This window comes from Cyanistes caeruleus, chromosome 2, assembly GCF_971803275.1.
Source record: "Cyanistes caeruleus chromosome 2, bCyaCae1.hap1.1, whole genome shotgun sequence".
Taxonomy (NCBI): domain Eukaryota; kingdom Metazoa; phylum Chordata; class Aves; order Passeriformes; family Paridae; genus Cyanistes; species Cyanistes caeruleus.
Genome location: NC_141702.1, coordinates 43,715,707 through 43,730,844, shown reverse-complemented (window position 1 = coordinate 43,730,844; position 15,138 = coordinate 43,715,707). Strand labels below are relative to the sequence as shown.

The 15,138-nt window shown below is 39.2% G+C and overlaps 1 protein-coding gene across 9 annotated transcripts in view; it reads right to left on the bottom strand.

Moving 5' to 3' along the window:
* The window catches only part of PRDM1 (PR/SET domain 1), a 102,197-nt gene that overhangs the window by 54,180 nt on the left and 32,879 nt on the right, over window positions 1-15,138 (bottom strand). For 3 of the 9 annotated variants that reach the window (XM_086876687.1, XM_086876691.1, XM_086876689.1), the window contains exon 4: window positions 7,351-7,423. The exons of 3 other annotated variants lie outside the window; for them this stretch is intronic. The gene's annotated coding sequence lies outside the window, so the exon portion shown is untranslated. Of the gene's footprint in view, window positions 1-7,350; window positions 7,424-12,429; window positions 12,528-12,763; window positions 13,012-13,720; window positions 13,782-15,138 lie in introns of those variants that run through there. 3 more of the 9 variants (XM_086876692.1, XM_086876693.1, XM_086876688.1) reach the window with 3 other exon arrangements.

The following is a 15,138-nucleotide window of genomic DNA, read 5'->3' as shown; positions in this document are numbered from 1 at the left end:
AACTCAGTTGACAGAGCTTTTGTGCAACCAAAGTCAAATGAAGTATACTGTTAATAAATAACACAAAACTAGAAGAAAAAGAGTTGTCTTTTAAGTCTCTCATAATTTTGTTTCTTGTCACATGTTAAATGCTCTAAGTCCTGGGGAGCTCAATTGAATTAAGTTACCAGTGCAAAGGTAACCTAAATGAAGAGGGAACTGAGTGCCCAACAATATTTTAACAAAGAATTTTTATCTGGCCAAAAATAATACTTTAAATGTGTCAAACTGTAAACTTCTGTTCTGAACAGAGGCTTCTATTGTAAGCAATAGATGTTATAGAGTTAAAAATCTATCACTATATACAAAGTTAGCTTGTTTTTATATGTGGATCACCTCATTCATCAACAGAGGAAAAGTTAGTCCCAAAAAATAACCACAAAGAGACAATTTCTGATGTAATAAATGTATCTCCTACTAGTCACAATAAAAAAAAAATTAAATACCAACTTATTCTGCCCCATAACTGAAAAAGTGAAACCCACTTTTTTTTGCTCTAGGTTTTGCTCTAGGTATGCTTTGAAAGCCTTCAGTGATGAGTTCTGGATTTTTTTTTATTCTGTAGGAGTAAATAATTTGCTTATTCTCAAAAAAAAAAACCCTAGCTTTCATATTTCAAATGCACAGAGAGGAATTTGTATTTGCCATTAAGAAAACAACCAAAACCCCAACCAGACCCACACTATTACAACTCATTCAGAACTAGGGTTTTTTAAACTGTTCAATTTAAATGTTCACTTTAAATTTAAGATGATGGCCCATTTTATAAGCCGAGATGATCATACAATGCTATAATTGCAAGAACTGTGCTTGGGTGAGAGGTCTCTCACATATACAAAATGTAGATTCATGCCTCTATGAAATTTCAGAAAACAAGATGGTTATCCCATATGCCTAATTACAAGCAATTTCCACAAAGTTTTCAAAGCCCCCAGCATGCAAGATCCACAGTTTCGACTCACCTTATCTATTAATTTTCTGCCTTGTACAGAGAGCTCAAAGTTTCAGCACTATCTTGCCCCTTCATTCTCCATACAGCGTATCTCCACACTGTGTAAACCTCCTGTGTAAAGCATGATCTTGCCTATTTCTCTTTCCTTTCTCAAAGCCTTAGTACAAAGTTGCTCCAGCTATCCTGAGAAGCTTTACACTGCATCAAGCACCTGTTCAGACTGCAGTCAGTTAAAAAAATCAAAATAACAGCTGAGTTGAGGTCAGCCGCCCTACACACTTCAGAACATACTCAGAAATCCTACTACCCTCATCCCTCCCGATTCGATTTGAAAACAGCAGTTCTAGTAATGTGATGCCTTCCTTCCCTTCCCTGTTTGAGCAGGCAGTGAAAGCCCTCCTGCTGTCTTCTACTCCTAAGAGTAAAGCTTTAGTCTCCAACCTGAAGTAGGTTGTCTGCAGAAATAAGACAACTCATCCCACACTGATAGCGTTTGTTTAAGGAACACAGGTTCAGCAGAGCCAGTTAACCATTAGCTATCACCCATGCAGATCATATTACACTCACTATGCCTAATTGCATAGCTACCCCTGTATGAAGTTTAGTTGAAGAGAAGCACTTGGGTCTATCAGTCTTTTATGAGCATTGCTACAGGGTAACAACAACACAAAAAGTCACAATGAACACCGAGCCAGCTTCAGGCACACATTCCATGTTCATAGAAAAGAAGGTTGTCAAATACCTCACTTCAACCACTCAAGTGTTTATTGCCAATACCAAAAACTGCTCAGAAGGAATTCATAGGCACTAAAAACTCTAGATGTTTTGAGATTTAAGTCATCCCTAAAAGCGGTCCACACGAATGTTCCCCTACATGCATCCATAACCTGGTCAACTCTACAGGCTGAAAACAGCAGCTGTCTTCATAAAAAATAGTGGAAAGTTGCAACACTTCTTCAAATATTTTTTCCTAGAGTCTCACAAGTTAATTATGATGGTCAGAAAACTACTTAGTGCTGCTATTATTTTGTATCAACCTAAATCCTGACAAAAAATTTCAGCTGCAACGATATTCTATCATGTCACACAAATAATCTTATCAAGCCCAAAGCACAGGATTTATTATTATGGACTTTCATTACAAAACCTTCTAGAAGGCACAAGCAAGAACATTGTGCTAGAAATCAAGATACTGTGCAGAAAGAAACCTCACCAGCTCAAAGAGTTGGAAAGAAGGGAAGTGGCATTGCCTTCATTTCACAGGACAAATAGAGTGTGTGTTGAGGCTCAGAAAGATTAAGCCCCTTCTCCTGCAACTTCAGACTTAGCATGGCAGCTATTAACATCATACAACATTTTATGCATGCCAGGGTTCACCAGCACCAGGACTGAAACACAGAGGAATGTCCATCTCCAGTAATTTAGCCTGAAACAGACATAAGAACAGAATGCACATCTCTCCTACGTCCTACCCACGATTTTAACAACCCCAGCTTTACCCCATTTTTACACCTATACACCCCTTTCCTTGTGACAGTTGGTGCTACCCTGTTCCTGGTTTATATTAATTCAAGATCCAAATCTAGCACATAGCTTTCCAATCTTCGTAGCACAAACAAGATTAATTTTTAATTTTAAGGCCCTGATTCAGCAAAACATTCAACTACATGCTTAATTCTATCCCTATTCAGTAAAGTACTTAAGTATTTGCTTAATTCTCATTTACTCTGCTGAGACTTGAACATGTGCTTAAAGATAAGCCTCTTCTTATGTACTTTGCTGAACTAGGGCCTAAACTGTGACCTAGGAGCCAGGAAGAAAAGAAAAAATAGATCAATAATGTCCAGTGTTATTTCCTCAAAATATTAGGTTAGCTGTCTGCAAAAGATGAAGAAAAAATACAAATCACTTTGACTCAAGTAGTACCTACAGCTAATACAACTGCTGCATTGGAAGAGACCAATTTTATAAAATCTTACTAAAAATATATCTTCAAAAATTCGTTCTTGTTGCCCATTTAGAACTCCAAATATGCCTTACGGCAATGTGTTGAACCTATCACTGAAATCTCAGTTCCATGACTGAAATCTTGGTTAGTTACCTGACATTTAGGAAAAAAAATAAAATTAAATTGATTCTGCTCTAAATAAGTACAGTTGAATAGAATTCAGATTTGCATTATCTTAAGAGGAACTTAATGGAGAAGTTGGGAAGGTGCCAGGGGAGGACTCTGTAGTAAAAACAGGAGAAAAAAGACATACTCTGATACTCACTAGAAGAACAGTCTGAGTTTAGTCACCATCAACTGAAACCACGTTTATTACATGTACACTGTGTAATACATTTTCTTGCTAAAAAGTCTCATTGTGGATGGATCCTTGGGCCAGTGTGGAGATAATACAAGATCAGTATCAAAGAAGACACTGTCAGGTAGGGAAAAATATGTCTAAATATCTAAACTGAGGCTTAGATAGCAGAGAAGGCAAAAAATTACTATAATTTTATTTAAAAAAAAACAATAAAGACAAGAAAACCCAACAAACCAATATATTGGGTAGTGTGGCTAGTGGCTTATTTCTACCTATTTGTCTGCCCTATCCTTATCATCATGAATCATTCCATAAAGCATCTTCGTCCAGCTGTAAGATCCTAAACCATCCAAACATACTCTTTGATTGCAGGCTCACTGTTCAAATTAAAGCTACCTTGCCTGTTTCAAGGATATTGGTATCAATTCAACTGACATGGCCAGAAAGTACTGGGAAGGTGTAAGTCAGGAAAAGCATCTGCAGATGAAACTTACATCCTATCTCTTCCAACAATCTATCATTTCCTGGCAAAAATGTCTGGTGAAACCCAAGTACTTAAATGGGATACATGCTTCTAAACTGTAGAAAGATGCTTTCAGTAGGTGTGTGCCCACACAAATGGAACTCAGTGTTCCAGATGAGTTCCACCCTTGGAGAAACTGACCCATTGGCATTTTGCCAGTAGAAGAGTCCCTCTCACAAGTAAAGACCAAACACTTGCCACTGACAGGTCTTCTGTTGGCAAGACTTTCATGTCAGCTGCTGCTGCTCTTCCTTCAGGATCTGCATTTCCTCTGTAGTTGGAGTCCCTGTTTTCATCTACCTTTTGATTTCCAGCTAACAGGAATGCTATTTAATCTTTACAATTCCTTACTTACACATATGCTTAGCTTCATGTACTGTGAATGGTTCCACTGAAGCCTGAATTACGGCACATAAAGCTAAAACATATGCCTAAGCGCCTGCAGGATTGGGGTCTGAAAAATGGAGTATTTACTAGCTATTACCCTTTTGATGGATCCATCCCACTTAAAATGATGGATAAAAGTGTTTATTAAAATCTTTGAAGATGAGAGGTACTCCGTGAGTACATGTGTGGTAGGGGAAGTGGAAAGACCTAGAGACACAGATTGGCACTGGCTGCCCTGATGTTTGCCATAGAAACCACACATCATTATTAGCAGCTGCAGAATTAAGAAGCTTACATGGCTGATGTAGTTCCTCATATTTTGGACAAGCACAGTCAGATAGCAGAGTGCAGTTTCTTAGCTCCCACCTCAGTTCAGTGGGAGGTGGCAGCAAAAGGAAGATGCCTCATATGAATGCACCACTCCTTGGAAGGTTCTGTTGCAGCAACACTCATGCTCAGTATCAAAATTCAGTCACCCCTGTGTCACTATGGCCTCCCTCTCCTACCCATGGCCAACGGCTGAGACAGGGGATGGCAGAGGGATGAGAAATGTCTAATCTGCATTCCTGTTGTCAGGAGGGTAGGAAAGTTCACCTGGCGCTCCCCTTCGATCACTTGCAGAACCAAGTACCTTCATGCAGAACCAAGTACCTTCTGTCCCCTGCTGAGCTGCTGGGGCTGTGGAGGTATAAAATATTTTCTAACAAAAAGAAACTGGATCACTTGCCTGGGGGAGCCATAGTGTTTATTCTGATGACAATGAAAGACGGCTTTGATCCCCACAGCAGCCACACATCTCTGATTGCAAGCGGCAAGCCCACCTCAACACACTTACAATGCATGTACCAGCCTCCTTCCTCCCACCAGGCTGGATGTCAGGCTAATCAGTTTGATCTGACAGATTTTAATTAAATTAATTAAGATCTTTCTGAACAGACTTGATTAGTGTTCCACAGAGGAATCCCCCATGAAAAGGAACACTGTCAGGAAAAGCACTAATGTTTTCTCCTCTCATAATGAGAAGTTTCTTGGCTTGTTATTGGATTTTTTACACCATTAATAAGAGCACTTTATAAACACTTAGCATATGATGGGTTTTGACACCCTGTTATATTAAGTTAACAATAGTCTTCTACACACAAAGAGATTTTCATGTCCTTCTTCAACCAATTTTGTTTCTGCCAAATCCAGCATTTCAAATACAGTGACTTAATCTGATTTAAAGAGATATATGCAAAACTGAGACACAAAACAATCCCGATCACTTCCAATCAACCTTCACAGAGCAGCTTCTTGTACAAATATTGGAAACTCAGCATGTATAGAAATGAGATGTTGCTACAACTATGAGAGGCCACCTTGTTCCCTGCATTGACTTGTGCATGAACCAAGACCATTTTATTCCACTGGACTTGACTAAGATTGTACTGGCAGAATTTTCAAAGGGTTATGTGTGGACAAACCCTCCTTTTATTTGTATAGACACAATACCACAACCAAGGCAGAAGGCATCGCCTTGCTTTCCACACCACATCTGGGATCTGCTTGCCTGGGATCTGCAAAAGCATTAGGGCTCAAAATCCCCTGGTGCTGGTAAATGACAAGTGGCCACAGCCACAATGTCTGCAAGAGACATCCCACCAGCCAAGACAGGCACAGCCAAGCAGCAGGTCCTGCAGCTAGTAATGACCTCTGCTGTATCACAGGCAGTCAAAAGGACGTGTGCTGCAGAAGCCTATTAAAAAGTGACATGGAATCCCAAGTTCACAAATAGAAAAGCTCATTGTACTCTACTTATAGTAAAGGCATCCTTGACTACGTGATAACCATTAAAATGCAGTTAATTCTTAACACCAGTTTAAATTGAATGTACTTTGAAAAATAAACTCAACTCTAAATACTTTTTAATTTTCCCTTGTATAGAAAGCAGAAATTGGACTTCTCTACCCACTTTTTTTTTTAATCTCCCATTTCTCTCTACTTTGTAGGATTAGTTTACTAGCAAATGAAGCTTCCCAAGAATTGCAAAGGATTTTGAATTCAGCCTGAGAGGAAGTGATCTTGTTGTGACTGAAAGGAGCTCAGATACTGAAAAAAACACCACTTCATCCACCAACACTTCCTTTTTTCCTGAAGCCAGAGTGGTCATTCAAAATGCTTTATCTGGAAGGGTCAAATAATGGTGAGCCCTGTGATTTTTTTTACTGACAAAGGCTGAACAGGGGAAGGGAACTCTGAAGTGGGAAGATAATGTATTTGGAATGGAAGTCAAAATAAAGGAGAGATAAAAACAACACTATGAAAAGGACAGAAAAAGGAGGCAAAAAGATTTAAGGCATAAGCTAGAGAGAGAAGATTAAGACACAAGGTACTCTGAGAGACAGACTGAACGAGATAAAACAAGAGACAAGACTGATGTCCTCCAAAGAAAGAAAATATTCTGAAAAAGAGAAAACAGTGATGACTGGAAATTACCTTATAAAATAAGAAAGAGTGAAGAAGAAAAAGGAAAGGCCATTTAAATTTTTAATGCATGATTCCTCTTTGTTTTTATTTTGTTTATTTACTTTTTAACATGTCTGTTTGCTATGCATGTCACAAAAAAATCTTGTGTTCTGATAATTCAGCCCAAATATACTACAGTGTTTCAACAAACAAATGCTATTACAGTTTATCTACTGGTTACCAGCAGACACAAATGCATTTTCTGGTGTTATTTTAATTAGTCTCATGGCTTTCCTAAATTCAAATTAATTTATTCTGAGCATGAGCCAATAACTAAAGTCTTCTTATTGTACTGAGATTAGATTCACATGTCAATGTACAAATTCCGTTCTCAAAAACATACCTGGTTGTAGCATCTGTTGCTGTTTTATTCTCATGACCACACTCAGATAAGAAATAGCAACTGGCTAAAGTGTAATTCTATCAAGTAATTTCAACAGAAACATTTATTTTGAAGCATTTTAGGCTGTTTTATAAATGCTTCAAGCAAAAAAGGCAGATAAACAAAGAGGCATAGATTTGCCTTTGCCAGGAACAAACAAAAAAAGGTTTTCTTTAATAAAGCATATAAAGAAAGATAGGCTGCAATAAAAAAAGACATAGCCAGGAAGAAAAAAGAACTCAGTGTGACTGACCTTCAAGTTCCCTCTGCTCTTTCATTAACTGTCCACTGAGGTGATCCCTGGCCAAATACGGGCAATTCAGAGCCTGTCATAGAATTACAAGATGAATTAGGGACTGCTGCCACAAATTTACAGCTACCAAGGCCTCTGCTGATTGCTTTTTCCCAGACTTGAAAGTAATTTCACTGGAAACACTCTTACCATGGCCCCAAGATCAGCAGCACGACAAATGAGGAACGGGAATAACACTTTTTCCTTCCAATTATCGGGTGATTTTTTTTCTCCTCTGTGATTTGTACGCAGATAGACATAATTTAAGCCAGTGTGACATGAAAATGCCAGATCACACGTGGACTGTTTGCTTCCTGAGAAACTTCCCAGGAAAACCTGAATTTTCAATTCCCTTGTGGAAAGGTGAATCCTGCATTTTTTCTTTAATTTCTGACTGGCAGAGCTTATTAAATAACTGCAGTTATCAGCCTGAATAATTACTGACTCACCAGTCAATTGAAAAGCTAATGCAGTTGAAACTGTACACAGATAGCTCACTACAGGTGAGTAACTTCACATGCATGAGTAATGTCACTGCACTCGGTGGCATAACTCATGTGCATAAGTATTTGCAAAACCAGGACCTCCGATTGTAAACTCACTGAAGCAGAAACCAGATCTTATCTGCCTGTAAAGCACCTGGCAGTGCACCTATCTTTGCCACTACATAAATTAATTATCATTAGCATCTGAATTTTGTCAACTCCACCATGCTCCTCCCATCTCGAACACTGAATTTCTCTCCAGAGAAGTGCTGGTGCACAATAGATAATAATAATATGTACATGAATATTTAACTATTCTGGCATTTAATGTAGAGCTATTTCAAAAATTTCGATACAAGATGAACATGTGTAAAGCATCTAAATAGCTTCTAAGGTCCGAGGTCTGGGTGGGGGAAGGGAAAGCTTTAAAGGTAAAAAATATACTGAACTGAAATCTTGAAATGCTTTGACCTTTAAACGGAACCTTCCTCCCCTCCTGAGGTTTAAGATAAGTTCAGCAAACAAAATTTCACCCTAGGCTTTATACATAATCTCCTAAATTACTGAAGAAATAAATAAACACTTTTTCCTTTAAAAAAATTCAACATAATTTCGAAAGAAGGATAGACACCAATTTTTGTAACTGCTGGTGATAATTTGTACGTACAAGCTTACCTACAATGTAAAGTCTTCACATTTTAACAGGAAATACATACTTAGAAAGACAGAAACTATTGTGAAATAGCACCTTGAAGATAAGGAACTCTGGACAAGATGACTTTTGGTCATCTGAAGAAAAGAATAGTCATCTTCCTTAATCATTTCAGACTGATTGCTTCAGTTTGGTAATCTCACATTTCAATAGGTTTTTACTGCTGAACCTACAGAAAAAGGGAGGGGGACAGGAGGGAATGGGAGAGGGCAGGACTGGAAGTGCCGGTCAGTTCACTCAACCCTTCCACTTGCAAAAAGCCCCAAACAAACCAAAAACACCCTACACAAACCAATCCCAACCATGAACGAATAAATCAAAATGGGGAAAAAAAACCCCAAAAACCAAACCTCCAAAGTCAATCTAGTGCTATGCAGTTCTTTTTCTCCTTGGGAAAAAAAATTAAAGTGAGAATTTTTGTGTTTGATGGTTTCCTGTTAAGTAAATCTTATTCAAGACAGCAGCTGGCTTTGATATATGTATGGGTATTCAGTGCCACTCCTTCTCCTCTGCTTTCTCTTTTGACTTTCTAGTCTTTGCTAGTGGACTATTTAGATAGCTCCTTCAACAGGCACAAAATACTCCAGTGAACAGTGAAAGCTAATGCATGTTCATCAAACCAAAACTAAACAGAAATTGAGAAAAACAAATAAAACTAATAAAAAATATTAAAGAATTAAGCTCTTCACTCATTTGTTTAGATAAGGCAGAAATCCTATCTTATGAATCCCATGCTAGCAGAGACATTATAACTGTAATCACAAAAACTCTGATTAACTTACATATTACACAACAAATATTGTCTCATTAAAATGAAAAAAGAAAGTGCGTATTTTTTATTCTAGTTTAAGAGCTGCTTGGATATGCCTGAACACAAGAACTCTTTACCAGCTACCTTATGACACTACTATTTAAAGCTGTTTTTCTTTTATTGTCCCAAAAATCACAAAAGCTACACAAGCCAGTTTTGGTAATACATATTTCCTCGAATTCTTAGGTGGGTAAATAAAAAAAAGAAACCTTGAAGAAATTTAAGCATTTTTGCAGGAGTGTGATGCCAAAGTCCTACCATGTAGAGCAGTACTAAGTTAAAGTAAGAAGTGTGCTCTGCATAACGATGACAAAAAAGGAAGAAATACCAAATTAATTCTGTCACAAAAAGAATTACAGAAAGAACAGTGTATGATTAAAATACAAACAATGACAGTGAAATCTAATCTATTCTGAATCTTTACCTCTTTCCCTGCTTGTGTTGAGTGATAGAAAACCGAATACACTCAAGATACCTTGCCTCAGAGAGGAGTCTCTCTCCACACAACACACACCACTTTGCATCTAGTAACTATGTACGTTAGAAAAAAAAAAAAAAAAAAAGTATTTAACTCGGAAGAGTGACAAAAAGTACAGCCGATAACAAAAGCACTTCCTTAAATTGTGCATCATCTTGAGGGCTTCATCCACCTCAAGAAGCCATCCTTGCTGGCAGCTACTTACACAGCTCTTTCTTCTCGTGGAAAACACTAAGTGGAAACCTCACCTTGGGTCTAGGCCAGGACATCAAGTGTGGTCTGCTGGTCAGTGCCTAGGGCAGGTGTGAACAAGGGCTGGCTGGCCACTTTCACACTGAGACCCGCCAACAGTTCAGAGTCTTTATGAAGTGAGAAAGTAGAGCAGAAGCTCAGAAAGTACATCTTTGAAGCAGGATATTTAGGAGCCTCTGCATTCCTTTTACCAGACACGCAAATGCAACCTCAGCTGCTTGCTGCTTTTTTTTTGTTTTCCCCTCCTCTCTAAAAATACTAACCTTTCTTCTGAACTAGTTGGAAGGGACTTGTGAAGGGGTGGAGTAAGGGAAATCAGTGCACAAGTCACCTTTCAGCCACCTATGACATCAGCCTGCTGCCCTGATTCCTTCATTAATACCTTTGAGCTGAAAACAATGGGCCTACCATTAAGCACCACACAGTTCGAGATAAGAAAGCCCTAAGCAGATAATAATCGGTGCATTTAGCTGGATTTCAAACATTCAGCTGCTTAATCATTTCTTCCTCACTGCATGCTACCCAAACACACAGGGAATGCTTTGGATGCCTTGGGCTAAGGAAGAAGGAGCTGGGGTGTGGGGAAGAGGAGGGAGAGAACGGAGCCACAGGATGGGGATTGGTGGGGAGAGGAGGATTTCATTGGCAATCCTCTCCCTGGGAAATGAAAACATTTCTTAATTGCCATTAGGGAAATAGGTTAAATACAGGCTTGGTAAGCTGCTAAGGGCTGGCTAACAGATTAGAGGGGATGGCTGTTGAAGTATACTCATTTCCATTATATGACAGAGCAGGGAATTTTTATTTTCTTAATAGTCTTCAGAGATTGTTCCTGTCAGGCACTGGGTGTGAGACTGCTAGTTAGATTTTAACTAGTCACCTTCCAGCTGACGAAATGAGGCCCAGTTCTCTGGGCCTGAAGTGACTGCTTTCCTGTCTCATCCAACGAAACAGAAACTGCAGGACGTGCTGACAGGGAAGGTATTGTAACACCTTCTGGCTTTGCTCACACAAAATAACAATGAGTAATCGCAGAATCAGAGAAACTAAAGGCATGATGCAGCATACTTGTCACATAAGACGAGGGGAAGAAAACACCTCAGGATTCCCAAACACTGGACAGACTCACGAGCTTGGGTTTAACAGCAGTCCTGCCAGGATTGAGCAACCCTTCACCTTGGAGGGAGTGTGGGCAATTTAAAAATCTCAGATGCCACTGCCTGTCTGCTAAGATACTAGAAGCCCTCTCCTTCTCCACATTCTCCCGAGGCACCCCCTTTGGGTGGGTGCCCTTCCTCCTCACTTGTAAATTCCTCAAAAGCCCCATGTCTAGATTATAAAGAGGACGATAAAGTTTTTAGCAAACTGAGCGGGAGCAAATGGAAATCAAGTTTTCTTGTAAATAGGCACAGCCTTTATTCATCCACAGACCTAAAAAGCAGCTACAGGCAGTACACACAACAAAGCTGAGACACCATCCTGTAATCCTTCGTCATGCAAAACTCCCTGGGGCATGAGTGGGAGTTTTATCTGAGTAAGGTCTGAGTTTTTTAAGGAAAGTCTTTGTTCTGAGGCTCCCTGAAGCCAATATACTGAACTATTCAAACGACCATGGATTGGCAGGTGAAGTCGACAGGGGGTCATTTTAAGAACAAGTTTCTGGCAGCAATGCTGGTTTAAAGCAGTTGCTGCCACCTCCCTCTTTCTACCTGCTGACATAGTTACCTTCCCCCACCCCAGTCTTCCCCAGTGATAAAGACACAAGAATTTGTATAGCTGTGAGCAAAAAGGACCAAGGAACTACTCTGGCTGTGAGCTACCCTGTCTAGGAACTCTTCCATAAGTTTTAACTTGTACTTATAAACAGCTCCTAGCCAGGGAACACTGTGGCCGTGATTTAATAAACAAGGAGCAGGGACATACAGGCTACAGACACGGCTGCAACCATTCCATGGCACTGCAGATTATTCACCCTGGAGAGCCTATGTCACATGTACCAGCACCACTCAGACTCCTTCACAGGGCTGCATGCAAGTCACCTACAGCAATGACAATGACACCTGGTCTACCTTTAACATCCATGCTCTGTCCAGCTGTTGTCCAAAAGAATGCTGGATGAGTCAGGTCACAGCTGCTAGCAACCCTCCCCAGCAGCACAGTGTAGATATCCAGCACCTAAGGCTCCTGTGCCCAGTAGGCCAGCATCACTAGCCCAGCAGCTCAGAGACCGATTATTAAAGGTGTTTTGTCTTCTCAAGGTAAAAAGAACAGCCAGAGTGATCTCCACCATCTTTTGACATACCTGTCTGCATCATCAGACATCTATCTCAACACACTTTAAAGTCTGGTGCTAAGTGTCAGTTCCATCTGTCTAAATATGAACTTCTCTGTTGCTGATGTCTGAAAGAGATTGATAAATGTGTTGTAAATGTTGGCTGGTTTTCTCCACGGACAGTAAAGGAAGCTTAGAGAAAATTGACTCAAACTTTGGCATGTGAAGATGAATGAAAAATATGCCACCCTGCTTCCTGCCCAGTGTCATGATGGAGGTAAATGCCTGCCATGAAACTTAGTTTGGATGTTTTCTCTTCTGAGTAAATATGCCTGCCACAAGATGAGACCCAAAACACACTTACCTGGGTGTATAGACTGTGCAACAGCAACCACTTCAGTAACAAGTGGTGTTGAAGGGCATTTGCTCAACCCTGCTGCTATCACAGATTCAGCCAGCGCGGGCAGAAAGTCCATTCATTTACAGAGCACTAGCCTGTGTTTCACTTGGCTGGTAACTCCATGGATCTCATTTGCATGGAGTATATTTCCCAGGAGCACACTGTGTCTTGATCTGATGTCAATAAGAAATGGAAAAGCATCTCCCTTGGTTCTGCTTCGCTTTATCAGTTCTCATTCAGAAATGTTTGACTGTTTCCTATACATAGAAATTATCTATGAATGAAACTAAACCCTGAGCTGGGTAGTCTTCCTGGATGAACTAAGAATTGATAGGAATACATACACCAGGGCAACCAGGGAACCAAGGTTATAGTGTGTTTGTTTTAAAGAGCCTGGGACAGATCCTTTGCATCTGCCAATCATTTCAGGTGAGAAGTTTTTCATGCATGGTTTTCCAGTGAGTGCCTTTTTAGTCACAGCCAATCTAAACCAGCCACAGCAGTGCCCGGAAGACAACAGAATAAGGAAAGTACGTTTTTGTGTGGTGGTATACACAATATCCTTAGCTACCGAATGCAGCCTCTCTGGCTGGGTGTAAGAAACACTGGTTTAGGTCCATGGAAATCAGTGGTAAGTTGAGAATGTGCCCTTTGTATGAAATTCTGTAATAACACTGAAATAAAGAATTATTAACACTGGGTTTATTTGCGCTGTGTTTCTTATTTTTTTGGTTGATAGAGAAGAGTGGGGAGGTAAAAGAGGAGTCTACTGTTATCCCAGAGTTTCTGTGAAGACTTTCTTTTCCAGCATAGCTACAGTTCAAGACTGTGCACCCTTTGTTTATATTTGGACATGCAAGTGTAAGCATTTCCAAACACATGATCATGCTATGGTGCAACCCTTCTTGGCAAAAAGGATACATTTATTCCTGTCCAAGTCCATCTGAGTGCCTCTGAAAGGCACTGCAGGCTAAGCCAGCACACTCCTGCTTCCCAATGAAGAAAAAAAACCTGCTGCCTTAAACGTCATAGAATGTCAGTTAATGTGTTTGTTTCTGTTGTTAGGGAAAGAGAGGTACTGTTTTAAAGTACCAGTACAGTGACAAAATAGTGGATACACTCTGCTTAACATGAAGTACTTTCCTTTACAACCTAAGTATCATACAGGTAATTTGTCTATTTCTGCAAGTTATGACAAGTCAAATGACTCTGAACCCTTTGGTTTAAGGCACTCAAATTCTCATTCCATAAACCCTCTAGCATGTACATTCCTGTAATATAACAAATTCCTTTTCCCTGTTTATTGCATAGGCATTTAAACTACCTGTAAATATAGAAATAATGTATCCATATTAATGAATATGTCCAAAATAGTATCATAACATCACAGGGTTATCCTTCATAAAATTAATAGGGTCAGTGGAAGAAGTGGCTTTGTGGTAAGCATGGAAGCCATTGCTGCAAGCAGGGCTCCTGATTCCTGAATAGAAGTAACTCCAGATAATCTTTTTTCCTAAGTTATTCTTTACAAATTTTTTTCCATCGCATGCATCTAAAGAGAATGTCTCTATTACAGTATTGTATTTTACAAGAAAGAAAATTAACCTCATCAGCAATTCTGGAATCCACCACGTTATTAATTGCATCTCAAACCACATTTGGCAAACCAAAAACTTTAAGGAATCCTGGACAAGTAGTTGGACAGAAATCTACTTATAATTACATTAAAATGTTGTGCTGGGAAATAAGTTGCTTGTGAATTAACTATTAAGGATAGACCATTTTTCATCAAAATGTTGCTTGCATCCAGTTCTTTGCACCAATGGAAAATGAGGAACAAATGGACTATATGCCACAATGGATGAAAATCATCTCAATTACACTAGAACTGCTCCACTACAGCCTAGTACAGAGACAACAGCAAGAAACTGTAACTAGATGAACTCAAGGAGAAATAAATTTTAAAGATGAAATTTTATTTTAAATAAATGATAAAGTGAACAACCTGACACAAGGGGTTGTCTGCTTTACCTAATGCCTTTGAAACAAGATTAAATAAATAATAACTAAATATAAGCTTCAGCACATTTGTCTAGGATATGACAACTGAACAGAAATTACTGGGTGAATTTCTATTACTGATGTTCTGCTGAAAATAAAACTACGTGATTGGAACAAATTTAGACTTTAATTCTATAAATATGGGGAATATGACCCACCACTACTTATGATGTGACAAAAATAACTCCTTTAACTATTAATTAGGAAAAGAAAATTAGCTTTAAAGGATATTAACAGAATTTTTCATTATTTAAGTACAACTTTTTTTTTTCTGCTGT